This window comes from Dendropsophus ebraccatus, chromosome 3 (assembly GCF_027789765.1).
Source record: "Dendropsophus ebraccatus isolate aDenEbr1 chromosome 3, aDenEbr1.pat, whole genome shotgun sequence".
NCBI lineage: Eukaryota > Metazoa > Chordata > Amphibia > Anura > Hylidae > Dendropsophus > Dendropsophus ebraccatus.
The window spans coordinates 88159077-88176390 of record NC_091456.1 but is presented as its reverse complement, the minus strand read 5'-3'; the positions used below and the strand labels follow the sequence as shown (position 1 = coordinate 88176390).

The following is a 17314-nucleotide window of genomic DNA, read 5'->3' as shown; positions in this document are numbered from 1 at the left end:
GGCTCTGGGCAGACTGCCCTGGTGGTCCCTGCCCACCTTAGTGACTGGGTCTTTGATACCCAACTTCCCCCTCTGTCTTTTTCTTCCTCCCCCCCCCTTACACCTTCCTTTCCCCCCCGTTTGCTTTTAAACTCTTTATTCTTCTCCTTGACTGCTCCTCACTGAGTCATGTCCTCTATGCATCTCACTGAATGCGCAAGGCCTGAATATACCAGAGAAACGCTCCTCCTTGCTGCGTCTTCTCTGGGCCAAACGCGCTTCGGTGGCCTTTATTCAGGAAACCCATTTCCGAAAAGATCAAGTGCAGCGTCTGTCAGATTGTAACTTTCTAGATGTGTTTCACAGCTGTTCCTCAGACTCTAAAACTAAAGGGGTTTCCATCCTGATTGCCCGTTCCTCTCCCTGGATCAGATATCGGACCCAGAGGGTCGGTTTTTGTTCGTGAAAGGTAGGATGGCTGGGACACTTTGTACTTTTGGCACGGTTTACCTTCCCAACTCCGGTCAACCAACCTTTCTAGAACATTGCTTAACCGAAGCTGAGGCCTTTCTAGAAGGGGTGGTTGTTCTTGGTGGCGACTTCAACATGGCTCTTGACCCCCTACTTGACTCCTCTACGGGACACTCCTCTCTTTTTTTTCTCCTTTCTGCGACGAGCCAAACGTACTTTGCATTCCTATCAGTTGATAGATTTCTGGAGGCTCCTTCACCCCCGCGACAAGGATTATACCTTCTTTTCTCATCCACACAACCTATACTCCCGTATTGACTACCTATTCATTTCCCACACAATGGGACCGCCGCCTCCATCGACCCCGTCTCCTTTTCTGACCACACGCTCATCCCCATCTTTCTCACCTTTGCCTCTCCTCAACCCTGGTCTTGGCGCTGGCGCCTCAACAACTCCCTGCTAAGAGACCCTGTGGTCTTAGTGGAAATCCGTTTGGACTTAACCAGTTACTTTGCTACTAATATCACCCCTGACCCCCCTGTTACATAAGGGGCACCTTCATCAAGCTGGCCACGTGAAGAAAGAGCGCTCTGCCAAGATTTTATCTTTACTTTCGCAAATAACAAACAACATAAGAGGATGCTGACTGCATCCACGGGTGCAGAACTAGCGGTCTTGCGGGGTAAACTACGAGACCTCACCCTCACCAATGCCAAGGCCTCTTTAGTGCGCTGCCGTTGTAACTACTTTGAGTTTGGCAACAAGCCTGGCAAGAGTCTAGCGTGGACCTTAAGGCTACAGAGGGCTCGCGAAACTTATCCCCCTCTTTCCCCTCTTATTTTCATTCTGACCCTTGAGCCATTTCTTAGACATGTGAGAAATAATACGAGCATTGCTGGGGTACGAGTCGGGTCGGTGGACCACACAGTGGCGGCTTATGCAGACGATCTTCTGTTTTTCCTTACCCAACCTCTTATCTCTCTCCCTAACCTCATTTTGGAGCTTTCACGCTACCGAACTCTCTCCAACTATAAAATTAATCTACAAAAATCTGAAGCACTTAACCTCTCTCTTCCTTCCTCTGTTGCTGCCACATTGAAATTGTCTTTCCGTTGGTCACGATCCTCAGTAACGTACCTAGGAGTCCAGTTAACCCCGGCGGTATCTGACCTTTTTTTAGGGCAAATTTTCCTCCAATGCTTAAACAGGTCAGAGCAGACTTGTTCCGGTGGCACAAGGGTACCTTCACATGGTTTGGGCGCTGCTCGATTTTTTAAATGAATATCTTCCCGCATCTGCTTTACCTTTTCCAAGCTCTCCCTGTGACGGTGCCCTTGTCTTACTTTCAGCAACTCTCTACCCTTCTCACGAAATTCATCTGGGCGCACAAACATCCCCACCTAGCTAAATCGATTCTGTGCCGCCCCAAGGCAAGAGGCGGGCTCGGTCTTCCAAACCTTTATCACTATTATGTGGCTGCCCATCTCTCTCAGGTACTGGATTGGCACCGACACGCCCACACTAAATTATATATAGGCTTGGAAATGTCAATCTCCCCAATTTCTCTATTGGCAGCCCCATGGATACCTGCCGCCTCTCGCTTTGCCGGTCCTCACCCCACTATCGCCCCCATCCTGAAGTTATGTCATAAACACCTCTCCTCTGGTCCCTGGCCCCCCACCCTTCACCTCTGTTTCCGGTCCTGGGTAACCCATCTTTCTCGGCCGGTAGGGAGGACCCAGTCTTACGAGCCTGGTTCCTTGATGGCTCATTTCGGGCTACTCTCTTTCTTCAGGGCCCGACATGGTTGCCCCTCGCTGACCTTAAGGACCTCTCAGACCCTACCCCCATAGGGTTCTGGAGGGCATGACAGCTCCATCACTTCCTGCGCTCTTTTCCGAATCCCTCCTACTTTGCCCGTCCCCGCACGTCATTTGAAACCCTCTGCCTGGGCTCCGGCCCCCTTCGCCATTCCCTTTCCCTTCTATACACTATGCAGGGCTCCGCGCCAGAAGAACCACCTCCCCCATTTCTCACCGCCTGGGAGGGGGAGTTAGACATTTCCCTCTCTGCGGCTCAAGTCGACAGAGTTTTTACATGTACACACTCCTGCTCTATTTCCTCACGTATGCAGGAAGCGGGTTACAAACTACTTTCACGCTGGTACCGAGTCCCTGCCCGCCTCCACCAGATTTTCCCAGAGGTCTCGCTATTATGCTGGAGAAACTGCAGTGAGGAAGGCACCCTTCTGCACACATTTTTTTGAGCTGTCCCAAGTTGGTACCTTTCTGGACAGAAGTGTGGCGTATCTCCTCCACCTTTACTGACCATCAGCTTCCCTTTTCTCCATCGCTTTTTCTCCTGCATATCTCGGACATCTCGCTTAAAGCTTACCGGCACTTTGTCCTCCGACATCTGATTAATGCTGCGCGAGCATGCATCCTGGCTCTTTGGCATCGCCCTGGTCCCCCTAGCATAGCCATGTGGATCCGCAAAGTCAAGGACATTAAACACATGGAAGACCTTACTGCACAGCTGCATGGACGTAACTCCAAGTTTTTCCGGACATGGTTTTACTGGGATCAATTCGCTGAGACAGCTGAATACGGGACTCTTTTGGCTCAGTGAGGCGCGGACTCCCCGACCCCAATCCTGCAATTCCCCCCCCCCTTCTTTTTCCTCTTCCTCCTCCTTCCCTTCGTTTTTTTCTTCTCCTCCCCTTTTCCCTCTCTTCCTCTCTCTTGGTGGTTCCCTCTTGGTCACTGACTGAGTGGTAGCTCATCCCCCCGCTCCTCTATACTCTCGCAATGTACTCCCCCGTCGGGAGTAGTGAAGTGCACTTGTTAGTTTAAGCACAATTGTTTGTTGTTGTTGACTGTTTCTACTATGCTCCTACATGAGTGTTTCATGGATGTATTGTTTCACCCTTATGGGTGCGGTCTGTACTGTTGTTTTTATAAAATTTGAAAACTAATAAAATTGAGATTTAAAAAAAAAACAACAAAAAAACAAACACTGTATTAGTAAAGAAGGGGTTAATTAGTTAACTCTCCATCCACGCACAACTCCCCAGGTGGCTACAAAGCTGCTGGTGCTGGTACCAGCTAGTACTAGGGCTTGCTGCCTGGAGCAGCTATCAGTGAAGGGGTTACTTTAGGGGCCAGAGGGATGCAGCAGTGACATAGATGGGCACCGAAGGAAGATGGAGGGCATCCGATCAGTAGCAGAGTTGATCAGGTAGCAGTGGGTTAAAATATGAGGGCTTTCTACCCAGTACAGTATGTGTACTCAAAGGCCAACACCATGCAGGATGCTTGGCATTTGCCAGAGAACACCAGGATTGGCAAATTCCCCACTGGTGCCCTGTGCTCTTCACAGATGAAAGCAGGTTCACACTAAGCATATGTGATACAGTTTGCTCAGGCTGGGTTCACACTATGTATATTTGAGGCTGTATTTGTGAGGCTGTATAGCAACCAAAACCAGGAGTGGATTGAAAACACAGAAAGGCTATGTTCACATAATGTTGTAATTGAGCGGATGGCCGTCATTTAATGGCAAATTTTTGCTGTTATTTTAAAACAACGGCTGTTATATTGAAATAATGGCATTTACCGTTATATGACGGCCATCCACTCAATTTCAACATTGTGTGAACAGAGCCTTTCTGTGTTTTCAATCCACTCCTGGTTTTGGTTGCTATGAGGACCTGACTTGAGGACCAAATACTGCCTGAAGTATACAGTGTGTGAACCCAGCCTGAAGACGCTGTGGAGAGCGATCTGCTGCCTGCAACATCCTTCAGCATGACCAGTATTGCAGTGGGTCTGTAAGGGTGTGGGGTGGCATTTTGTTTGGAGGGTCGCACAGGCCTCCATGTTCTTGCCAGAGGTAGCCTGACTGCTATTAGGTACCCAGATGAGATCCTCAGACCCCTTGTGAGACCATATGCTGGTGCAAGATGAAGGCATTGAAGCTATGGACTGGCCCACCCGTTCCCCAGACCTGAATCCAATTGAGCACATCTGGGGCATCATGTCTCACTCCATCCACCGTCATGTTGGACCAAAGACAGTCCAGGAGTTGTCGGAGGCTTTAGTCTAGGTCTGGGAGGAGATCTCTCAGGAGACCATCTACCACCTCATCAGGAGCATGCCCAGGCGTTGTAGGGAGGTCATACAGGTACGTGGAGGCCACACACAATACTGAGCCTCATTTTGACCTGTTTTAAGGACATTGCATCAAAGTTTAATCATCCTGGAATGTGTTTTTCCACTTTAATTTTGTGTGTGACTCAAAATCCCAGACTGCACTAGCTACATTGATTTCCATTGATGATTTTTGTGTGATTTTGTTGTCAGCACATTCAACTTTGCAGAGATCTCAGTACAGAAGTATTCAATAAGAATATTTCATTCATTCAGATCTAGGATGTGTTATTTGAGTGTATTATTATTTTTTTGAGCAGTGTATTTCTATATAAGTATACATAGACTCCCACCTCTCATATACAGTAGCTATCACCTCCATATACAGCAACAATATATGTAATAACCACATCTCTTTTCTCTGTGACCCCTGATAAAATTGCTCAGAGGCTAAATTTTAACCCTTTATGTTTTACAGAGTTAAAACAATACATATTGTTATTTTTATTCCAGCCATATTTATAAGCAGCAATAGAAGTTCTTTAAATATTTGTTTCCTAGTAATGAAAAATAACTTACATGTAACTAGAAGTGGGAAGGCCGGCACATTTGGGAAGGTGTGTCTGCCCTCAGCTCCTACATACAGGACATGCTCAGAGAGATGTCAGCTGGGTGGAGTTACTGGGACATTCCCTTTCAAGCATCTTTGCTCAGCAGCTGCAAAAGCTCAGTAGAAAGCAGCAGTCACTTATACTGTATGCGCAAGTGGTTCTCTTATCTTCTGTTCTCTTAGCTTCTGGAGAGCCCTGTGTGTATTGCTCACCTGCAGGGCAGTGTCTTTTGTATGTGGACACAGAGCTGAGATGGAGAGCAGCAGTCAGTGGTAACACAGCTCGGAGTAGAGCATGCTCTCTGCATTGTGTATTGGAGAGCTCGCCAGCAAGGTAAAGTGCTACTTTTTATTTATAGCAGATTTATTTTACATGCAAATATTTTTAGCTGTCTAAAGCGTAAAGTTCATCTATAGATGTAGTAAGACTGAGTTTGTTATTTAGCACAACTCATCATGTAGACTGTAGGTGCAAGAAGAGTGTTGTTATTATAGTGAAAAAAACAATGCAGGACCAGAGGGTTAAATGACAAATTCAGTTCTGCTACATCTGCACTTTGAGGTTTTCTCTGTTGTGTCATGTTTCAAGGCTTATTTGTATTTTGTGCTAAGTGCTTTCCCAGTTCCAGCACTAATTGAAGTCAGTAGTTTGACAATGGCTGATGATGAAATCATGTATGTATACTGAGTACTCTTCTACACAGGACTGTCTCCTGGAATTAGTGTAAGTCTGGCCCCCCCGCTGTGATGGGCATGCATATTCCCATAAAGAAGCAGTCCCAATCCAAACAATTACAAATATTAATATTATTGAATATACTCTATTAATAAAGCTGCTTGTCTAGTGTGCTGATGTCCTCTTATTTCAAGGTTGGTCCATTAACCCTTTTATGCCAACATAATATCTCTTGTGAACATGAAATAATAATAGCACAGAGCTCACAGCATCACAGCTTTCTTCATTCATTTATTGCAATATTTGTAGTGGTGCACTTAGTATGACATAGCGTTATGAAGTCTGTGTTCTATTTCTTGTTTTCATTTTGTTATCCTAGGCTGGGTAGTGAAATGTTTGATTATTTATCATTTTGTATTAATATACCTAAAAAGAGACCTGTTTAGATGCTGTCCTCATGCTGGAGAGGTTACACTTTGAAAAAATAATAAGTAGTGTAAGGGTGGGTTTAGATTGAGGAATCCGGGCTGAGAAGTTCCGGCGGATTCCGCTGCTCGCCCCCACTAGCGGCCACACACAGCTCCGCCTGTGCCATAGACTGCATTCAATGCACAGCCAGATTTACGATTTAATTCTTTTGGCGGATGGCCTGACCATAGAATGGAGTCTAAGGGACAGACAGAAATGTGCACGGCCGCTAACAGGGGCTAGCGACAGAATCCATGGGAACATCCATGTGATTTTTATAATATTTGTTTTTACATATAACAAATAGTCTGTAATAAGAGAGGCCATATACAAAGATTGTGCCTTTACCATAGACATTACAGCAGTGAATGATGATCCTGTGTTTCTTGTCAATAATTTATTTTACTATATTATTATATATTATAAGTTACTGACAGGCTCCAGATCTATTTTTTTTCCAACATGCTGTGTGCAAAACATTTCCTATAAAGGCATGGGGGCATTTATTTATGCAATTAACCCTCTTTGCATTTAAAAAAAATTAGGCTGGAACTGAGTGATATGTGACCGTGCAAAGACATTTATACTGACAGAAATAATTGCTATTGTTTGTATGGCTATGTTCACACAACGTCAAAAATAGAGAAAAAGCGTCCGATTTTCATATTTAAAACAACGTCCGTTTTTGCCGCGATTTGACTGACTACAGTGGCAATGCATTGAAGTCAATGGGAAGACGGATGTCCAATGCACACAGTGTATTGAATAACGGACGTTTTTGCCGCAGACGTCAAAATAATGAACATGATCATTATTTTCGGACGTCTTTTGCAAACAGCGGATGTCTTTTATTTGTAGTTCACACACAGTTTTCCTTTTGCTACCGTTCTGTTTTATGCAGCTTTACTGTTTAGAAAGCTTATGGTGACATTGAGTACCATAATTCCTAAGTGGAATGCTTTTGTTAAAGGTTATAAGACATACTACTTGGCAAATTCTGACTAGAGTACCTTGGAGCAGTATGCCAGTTTTGATATATCTCCCCTCAGGTGTCTGACTCCTTCAGTGGTTTCTGTAACTTTAAAGGGTTAGTCCGGCGCTACAAAAACATAGCCACTTTCCCCTACTGTTGTCTCCAGTTTTGGTGGGGTTTTGAAACTCAGTTCCATTGAAGTAAATGGAGCTTAATTGCAAACCGCACCTGAACTGGAGACAACAGTAGGGGGAAAAGTGGCCATGTTTTTGTAGCGCTGGATAACCCCTTTAAACAGAGAGTGCTACAACAACAACCTTCTCTTTACCAATGAACAGCAACAAAACACATCATTCTGGGGATCAGTGGAGTCTCATTACTTGGACCCTACTAACTAAAGTTATAAGAAATTGTGAAGAATTGTTATATGAAATTGTGAGGGAACCCTATTTTAGTAAAAGTTAATTGTAGAAATTTAAGTGAGGGAAAAAAACAAAAAAACAGGGTACTTTAAATGCCCGCATTGTTTAATTGCCATTCATCTTTCCTTTAACTTTGACCAAGTTTCCTGAGCCTTTGTAGCTCACACATCCCCAAAACATCAGCAATCCGTGTCCATGCTTTACAGTAGGAATAGTGTTTCTTTCATCATAGGCCTTGCTGACACCTCTCCAAATGTAACATTTATGGTTGTGGACAAAACTTTTCTTTTTAGTCTCATCTCTCCAAATTACCTTGTTCCAGAAGTTTTGAGGCTTGTCTCTGTGCTGTTTGGTGTATTACTTTGGGGCATTTGCCTAGTAATGACTTTGACACACTGCTAGTTTTCAGAGAGTCCTGTATTTCAGTTGATGGTATTTGTGGGTTTTTCTTTACATCCCAAACTATTTTCTTGGCAGTTGTGGCTGAAATTTGTGTCAACTTCTGTGCATGTTGATCAAAGTTTGGATGTTTTGGTCATTCATTTGGATGTTTTTGGTTGTCATTATGATTTAAAAACTCAGTAGTTTGACAATAAATGGCTTCATCCAACCACTAACCATGAGTGGGAAAAAAATTGTGTTGTCATTCATATTCTCTGAAAAAAGAACAAGAAAGCAGAAATTCTTCCGGCGTATGTAAACAGCACAACTGTATAGCAGGTGCAATGTTCTGCAGCAGCTCTTGAAAGGGAACTGGCAGGAGTGCTATGGGAGGGCAGTAATTAGAGTGGGAGGGCTGTGATAAAGAGCAAGCATTCTAGGAAGTACTGAGAAACTATTCAACAAGGAAGCAATGGTTTCAGAAATGGTAGGGGTCAGGACTAAAGATGAGGAAACCTCATCTTGCACAAACCCAAACGATCAGCATTTGAAGCCACCCTTGTCATCTCACCCTGACGTCTTTCTACTTTTCCAAATAATGTTAACAAGAAGTATCAGACAAGAAAAGGGAAATGTAACTGCAGGATCTGATATTTTAGTAATTTACCCCTCACCCACCAAAGCCATTTCAACTGTGCCTGGGCCCTGCTGCTCATTGCTTCCTGGTGATGTCCTGGTGCACAAGAGTTACTTGCTTAAGGCCCTATTACACAGAGCAGTTTGCCAAATTGGGAATCTATTGCCCTGTGTAATAGAATGTGCGATCACCGAATAAGCGAGTAAGGTCATTGGCTGATCATTTACAGATGTCAAAGAATAATCCGTCATTAGCTGCACACCTCCGTGTGTAATAAGAGATATGTGGCTGGTGACTGATTAATGGAGAGGGCTGCATGAACATAGCTAACAAAGTTAGTGCAGCCCTAGCCGCATTATCGAGTTGTGTCATAGAAAATCAGCAATTGCTAACAATGCGGGTCGTGCCGTGTAATACAGCCTAGTCAGTCACTGGCCACAGCAGTGAGCTACCTCAGGTACTAAGTAGTGTCTGAGCGGGAATTTTCTCTGATTCAAGAAAAAAAACAAAAAACAGAAAGTGCTGATAAGCTGAAACCAGATGTTGACTACATTAGTAGGGGTGCAGTTCCCCTATTCTTTACTTTTAGGACAACCTGCCTCTTAAAAAACTATTCTTTGACTGGAAAACTTCTGTAACATTATGCTATTACTAATAGTTTTAACCGAGGTGTCCCTGACAATTGACATATTACCAGCTAGCTCGTACAATGCTAGTCAAGAGTGTTCCCATTTTGTATCGCTTCCCAAAATTACATAATTTAGCAAAAGTTTAAGGAATTTCTACGTAAAGTCTTACGCCCATGAACTTTAATGGAGAATTACAGGACACATGGTAAAAACTCTTTGTTAGAAATGAAAGATTGAGAATCCAATTTACAAAACTGGTGGAAGATCCAACCACCATAATCCAGTTAATTTGACATTAATGTCATAAATTATTAAGCTATTATAAAAATCTAAAAAAAAGGGGGAAATTGCATACATTTATAAAATTTGAATATTTTGTTAAGTTGTTGGAAAAGAAACTCATACAGTAGGCAATAAGTTTATTTTGTAGGAGATCGGATGTTGATGAGAGCCAGTGCTTCATTGTGCTTCTAGTGCTCGAAGCAGGTCTGTGTAGCCTTTCTTTCATTTCTGCAGAATGCTTAGGAACAGTTTGCTCTTGCTCCCTGGCAACCAGTCAGTGTGGTTTCAACTATGTTACCAGGAGAGAAAGAATTGTGGTGGTTTATGCCAGCCAGGCTTTTTTTTCATTTGTCAGATGTTCTGGTGACTCGGCTTGTTCTTGGCTATGGTATACTTTTTACTAATACAACATGGTTCATCGGTTAATCCTTATTGTCAGTACAAATCATTTTAAAATGTATTAACCCCTTAATTCCCACGAGCACAGGCTGGGTCCTAAACGCAGCAGTCCCTCGTATAGTTTGCATTAAGTATAAGTGACAGGAGCAGTTCCTGTCACTTACCGATCGGGACCCCCGCAGCATGTCTGTGGGGGTCCCGATCACATGGCCTTACTGCCGGAGCTTTACAGCTTACCTTTATGTAGTCAGATATTCAGTCTTTTGATAGAGGCTACCACAGGCAGGCTTTATGAGAAGATCACAGATAACACTGAGCCCTGCTATGCTATGACACGTGATCAGTGATCATTGTATACAATCTAAAGTATGTACAGTATGTGAAAATCACCTAAGGGGACTTAAAAAGTGTTTAAAAAATGTTTCTAAAAACATGCCATAGCCCCTCCCCCAATAAAAGTTGAAATCAACCCCCCCCTTTCCAATTTTAAAAATAAAACACATAAAAATAATAAAGGTACTTAATGTATTATATACCATAGCATGCGTAATGGTCTGATCTTTTAAAATAAAACAATAATATTCCTGCACTGTGAATGGTGTAAGGAAAAAAAAAATATATGATTGTTGATTTTTTTAAATACATTTTATGTATAAAAAATTTATAACAAGTGATCAATACATCCGATGTACACAAATATCATATTAAAAAAACTAGAGATCATGACACCCCATATAGTCCTATAGATGAAAAAATAAAAGCGCTACAAGAGTCATAATAGGGCTATTTTAAATATGCCTATTTGCAAAATAAGTTTTACTGTTAATAAAAATAGTTACATAAGGCTGGGTTCACACTACATATATTTCAGTCAGTATTGTGGTCCTCATATTGCAACCAAAACCAGGAGTGGATTAAAAACACAGAAAGGATCTGTTCACACAATGTTGAAATTGAGTGGATGGCCGCCATATAACAGTAAATAACTGCCATTATTTCAATATAACAGCCGTCGTTCTAAAATAACAGCCAATATTTGCCATTGAATGGCGGATATCAACTCAATTTCAACATTGTGTGAACCGTTCTTTGTAAGGCTATGTTAATATGCTGCAAAGCCCAGATTAACCCCAAGTATTCTTTCTAGTCATTATGCTCTATTCTTCCCCCTCTGTCATAGACAAGAGCTGTCCAGAGCAGAAGTGATTTTCTATAGAGATTTGCCACTTTTCTGGACAGTTCCTTTCATGGACAGAGGTAGGAGCAGAGAGCGCTGTGTCAGACTGGAGCACTTCCTGCAGGACATACTGAAGTTGATGAGTACTGGACAATCAGATTTTCTTTGTTAATTTAATAATTTACAAATCTGTTTAACTTTTTGACACCAGTTAATTTAAAGACAATTCTTTTTCTCCAGTGTACTTGTTTAATATCTTCTAGAGTGGGCATCCTGATTTCTGGGAAATCACTCTGTCTAGGAGGAAGCTAGTAGCTTTGGGTCAGTAGGGTTAATTGGACTAAGATTTCTCAAGAATACTAGCGCAGAAGCTTGTGTCTGACTATGCTAACTATCATGTTTGCGGCAGGTCATAACAACAGAAGGGTGCTTTACTAACTAGGCATAATGGTGGCATTTTATGTTAAATTGTTGGAGAAAAAAACTTATTATAAGTTGTGTAGATCTATATAAATTGTTCTAGTTTTGTTTTGTTTTTTGCAAAGTTCAAAGTGCAAAGTTTGTGAATTTTCCAAATAAACTTAATTTACAATGAGAAGTAGTTTTGATTGCAATTGTATTACATTCAGTCTTTCACAAATACCCCTGGTTACTAAAATAAAGAAAAACAATTATACTGTTATTTATAGCTGTATAGTCAGCTATATTTTGTAAAGTAGTGGCCCTCCATTGAGCACTAATTATACAAATGAGTGGACCTTGAGCGTGCTGCGGCATTTGATTACAAGTGCCTGAACAAGTTGGATGCAGCCCTAGGAAGTCCTAAAAACATGCATACAGCCTATGGCAGCCTTAGGGCTGCATCCAATTCTTCAACCACCAGTAGTCAAATGCCACATGCTCGGGTTCGGACAGACATGAACGTGCTCGAGGGTCGCTCATCTCTAATTATTTATATTCCTATACAACTTGTCTAGTAAAAGGGGTTTCTAGGACTTGGTGAGAATCCACAGAGAGTACAGTTCAAAATTTTGCTTTTAAGCTATGTTCACACACTGTAATGAATTTGTGCAGCAGACTTCTATGGGTGGAAAACAATGTTCCTATGGCTGATAATGCAATATCAGCCAGAGGAACATGCAATACATAGGCCGTTGTTTGACAGTGAAACCAACGGCCATGTCAAACAACAGCCGTTGTATTATGCTGTGTGAACATAGCCTATAGTGTAAAGCGCACACATACATACCAAAGCTTTATCTGCCTTCTTAATATTCAGTCATTCATCTTATGCATTGCTCCAATTTTTGGACCAAAGAAACTGATCAGTTTTGGTGTTTATCTAGTCAAGGAGCAGTGTTGGACTGGCCCACCAAGGGCCTGGAGGAACCTCCGGTGGGCCCCAAGCTTTAGAACCTGTACTAATATAGACTGACATGTCCTTTATCACTGGTGGGCCCCCAGGATCTCTTCCTCTGATGGGCCCCATATTCCCCAGTCTGACACTGTCCAAGAAAATTTATCATTAACAAAGCAGCAAAAAATAAAATAAAAAATCTGCCTACAAAACGTGCACTGGTGTTTCATAGTAACATGGGGGGGTAAGGTGCCAAATAACTTTTTAAAGCTTGAGAAATTCCACTGATTCATAAGATTAAACTTTATGGGCCCACTCAGGCCCCTGGGCCAAGGTGCAACCACACACCCTACACTCTGCATCTGCTATGACCCTGACAATATATATCTTTCAACGCCAAATAAGATATTGTAGTCTATACTTGTTAGTAAGCATCTGTGTAAGGCTTCAGAAAAGCCTTAAAGTTATTTTACATTTGGTGTCCTCCAACTATGTTCTATTATATGTGAGCAAGGACAAATTCTGCAAATAATATGATTTATAGCCTTAAGAACAAATTGTCTGATTGTATCAGTCAAATTACTAGTTTTTAGTGTTTAAAGTAATATGAAATTGAGGTCATTGTTGGATGAAGATTGAGATGGGCACTGTCATTATACTTTCAAAATCTAAATTAACAGTAGATGTAATAAAAAGCAGGTTTGCAATTTACATGAATATTTTTTTTGTTGTTGTCTTGCTGTAAAGCAAAGCTATACATACGTGTCTTCAGGTCCAGTCTCCTGAAGGCAGATTTTTAGTCTTGAGATGACCAGGACTTCCTATGTTTTGTCTATTTTTTTTTTTTCAACCAGCACAAGACTAAAAAGCTGCCTTCAGGAGACTGGATCTGGATACAAGTAAGTATAGCTTTGTTTTACAGCATGATAATTAAAAAAAAGAAATTTATTGAGTCAAACTGCAAACTTGCTTTATATCACATGCCCTGCTGATTTAGATTTTGACAGATTTTGAAAGTTATAATGACAGAGACACTTTAAGCAAAACACTTGCTTTTGTCTTCACAAATGAACACTGTGCTTTAAAACTACCACAGGACCAAAAATATGGCTGACGACATAAGACAACAGGAAGCAACAATTTCTGTAAATATAAAGTAAATGGATGGTTTAACAATTTTATAGGTGCCGGAAAAGAAACTGTAAACTTCATTTACATGAGGATGTATACCCAGTTTGAAAGTTATTTCATAACAACAACAACAACAACTGTGAAGTAACATTTTAGGAATTCCATGCAAATGAAGTTTCATGTCCATATTGTAGCTTACTACCTTGAATATCAGAAAAGTTCTGATTTCTTGACATGTGGATGTAATGCTTGCATTAAATGCTATTATTCATGGATTATTGTATTATTGTATTGTTATTAGGGTGAGCCCCAAATATCTGATGTCTACAATTGCGGTGCCTGAATCAGTTTTTGCATTAATAGAAAATTAAAATGAATGCCTAGGCGATCTATTATAACTAACATGTAAGTCAATACATTTAGGCATTACTTACTTGCTAATTTAGCTTTTTATTGTGTGGACTCTGCAAGCTTTTTAGCTTTGTTGCATAATGAACAACATAAGTCAAATAATGGCAAAATATGACAGTAAGGCTTTATTCCCATGTGGGAATAGATGCTGAGAGCGGGGAATACTGTACTGATATGCCCCGCGCTGTAATGACAGCTCCGCGCGTGGCTGATTCATTACAGCGTCGCACATATCAGTACAGTTCCCCCACTCCCAGCATCTAATTATAGATGCTGCCCGGGCGGGGGAAACTCTGTTACAGACACTCCACGTGCGTGTTCGCAGAAAGTACTTTTACGTAGTGTGAACATAGCCTAAAATGGGTTGCGGACGTATTTTGAATCTAAAATGTGATACACTTAAGTCCATAGAAAGCCATCAGCCATCTGCGCACACATTGTAAAAACATTTTTTTAAAAAGAGAAACTTTAAAGAGACTTTAATTTCCAGAGTTTTTTAATAGGCACTGTCACATTTTTTTTTTAAATAAAAACCATCAAAAGTTCTGGTCGCGGGCACTTCTGAAGTTTACTTTTTAAAAAAATTCTTTTTTAGGTTTTTTATGTTTACATCAACATTATACATATGGCCAAACTGTGGTCCATGCTTCCTCTGGGCTGCTATTTAGCCTTTTCTCTGTTCCAAAAAAAAGACAAAAAGACAAAGTTCAGAGAGTCCCAGTCCTTTGCATGCTCATGCAAGGAAAGACACTTGTTCATCATGCAGGCTGTATATCAATTGAGGGCAATTAACTTAGGCTAATTATATTAACTTTTGTTAATTATATTATCAACTATGCATGCTTACCAGGAGACAGTGCTCTTTGCTATGCAACAGTTCAGTCAGTTTAGTGTCCCTGTGTGGTTACAGAGGCTTTGGTGCTGTGTGATAGGAGAACTGACCAGACAATGAGAGCATCGCCAGGATTCTCTTCTACTGAATGTAGATGTACATACGTGCAATGAAGACTTGTCCCGCTACATGCACGCTTAGGAACAGCTGTCAATCAATACTAAGCCTTGTTTGTGATAGTTCGTTGTCAACATTTTATTTAAAAGTAGCTTAGAATACATTTGCTCTGTCGTCACAAACACCTGTCCTAAGCATTCATGACTAAATGCATTTCGAGGACGCAACAGTGCACAGGTAAAAAAATTTTAAATGGATGCTAGCTTGGTAAATCTTTTCACCTTTTGTCAAATCCAGCATATGGAGACCTAAAAAACTTTGGTGTTAAAGCAGGCGCCATACTCATAACCATATGTGTCATTTTAAAAGATTTTTAAAAACCTTCATAGTTTTTTTACATTAGCATTATTTCTTCTACATAAACATTTTTTTCTCTGTTATGTCATAGTATTAATGAATGTACAGACTGATACTGTGCTGGAGGATGATTCTCACACAGTTCACTCCTTTATGTGGCATATAGAGGGAGAATGAGTTACTAACACAATGGGTGTGCAAGGTGCTATGCGAGCAGAAATGAAAAAAAAAAAAAACAGCAGCACAGCAAGGAAGGGGTGGTACTAAGCATTGAACTGCTGCTTTTGGAATCAGAGGGAAGCCTTGATTTACCTTTTAAAGTCATTGAGGATACTTTACCCTTCTCCTGCACATAAAAGTAGCTAAGCCGTGCACTCACTTCCTGTGTCTTTTTGTTACTATAGACAGACTAAGACAAACAACAAGAAGTCATTTTTAATCAATTAAGTAATTTACAAGCATGTTACAGATCAATGGATGGAACTTGTTTGAAATGACAGTGCCTATTTAAAAGGCACTAAAAGTGCACCAATTGTACTTTTATGTAAACTATGAAAATGTTAATTCATTGTACAGAAAGCACAGCAAAGTTACCAAAATTCTCAGTGCTCCTATATGTTTCAAGCCCTTTGAATACCTGGCTCAGCTTTTACTGCCTACTAAATAATGTGGGGAAGAATGCTTTTTTGGAGCAAATTAAAAATAGATGTTCCTTTGCTGTTGACAGCATGCAGAAAGTGCTAATGCTGCACTGTTGATCCTGTAGAATGTATAATCTGCTTTAGCCCAAGCAATTAACATGCAGTGAAAACCACCGTGAACTCAGCTTTCATTTGAATGATAATATGAACGGAGTTACCAATGTTTGCTAATGATTTTCAGTGACAATATATTTAGTCTGAGGTCCAAGCTGGCTATAATGTGCTGTATTCTAGTGTATTTATACTTTTGAATCTAAAAATGAGTTTACAAATAGTTCTATCATAGTTATTAGAGATGAGCAAGGTTGCTTTATTGAGTATAGTATTCGCTCGAGTATAAGGCTACTCAAAAGTACTGGATACTCGAGTGATTACTGCTTAAAGTGTCACTGTCGTTTTAATGTTGTTTTGCAGAAATCAATAGTACAGGCAATTTTAAGAAACTTTGTAATTGGGTTTATTAGCCGAAAAATGCATTTTTATCATGAAAAAGCAGTTTGAAGCTCTCCCCCCTGTCTTCATGGATCCCTTATGGAGAGAGGAGGGGTTGAGGGAGATGAGGAATCAAAACAGGACAACAAAGAGTTAATTTACAGCTACATCAAGGGGCTATCTCCTCTTAAGTCAGCACTGACCTCTCTGACCTCTGAATACAGGCTTTCACAAAAATCACACTGTGTAATCCTTTAGTTGTCAGCAGAGAGCAGAGAATAATCTCCCTCCTCCCTCCTCCCTCCTCACCCTCCCCCCCCTCCATAGGTTACACAGGGCTCGACTGATGTAAAAGAGTCAAGATATTCTGATAATGAGCAGTGAATGAGAGCGAGAAGGAGGGGGGACCTGAGGAAAGTCTTTTTGAATGCAGATAATGGCATATTTGCCTAATAAACCCAATTACAAAGTTTCTTAAAATCGCCTGGACTATTAATTTCTGCAAAAAAAAAACCACACACGACAGTGACACTTTAAAGTGTACCTGTCATTATAATGTTCAAAACCTAAACCAACAGTAGATGTAAAATAAAGTTTGCCATTTACATTCATTCATTTTTTTTTAGTTATCATGGAAAACACGGCACTTCCTGTGTTCTGACTTTTTTTCCCCAAAGAGTCTAAAGACAGGAAGTCCCATGTTTCCCGGGTCATCTGCGCTCAA

The 17314-nt window shown here is 41.1% G+C and overlaps 1 protein-coding gene across 2 annotated transcripts in view; it reads left to right on the top strand.

Moving 5' to 3' along the window:
• The first annotated feature begins 5345 nt into the window (after positions 1-5345).
• FRMPD1 (FERM and PDZ domain containing 1) overlaps positions 5346-17314 on the top strand; it is a 117730-nt gene continuing 105761 nt past the window's right edge. For both annotated transcript variants that reach the window (XM_069962187.1, XM_069962184.1), the window contains exon 1: positions 5346-5542. The gene's annotated coding sequence lies outside the window, so the exon portion shown is untranslated. The remainder of the gene's footprint in view (positions 5543-17314) is intronic.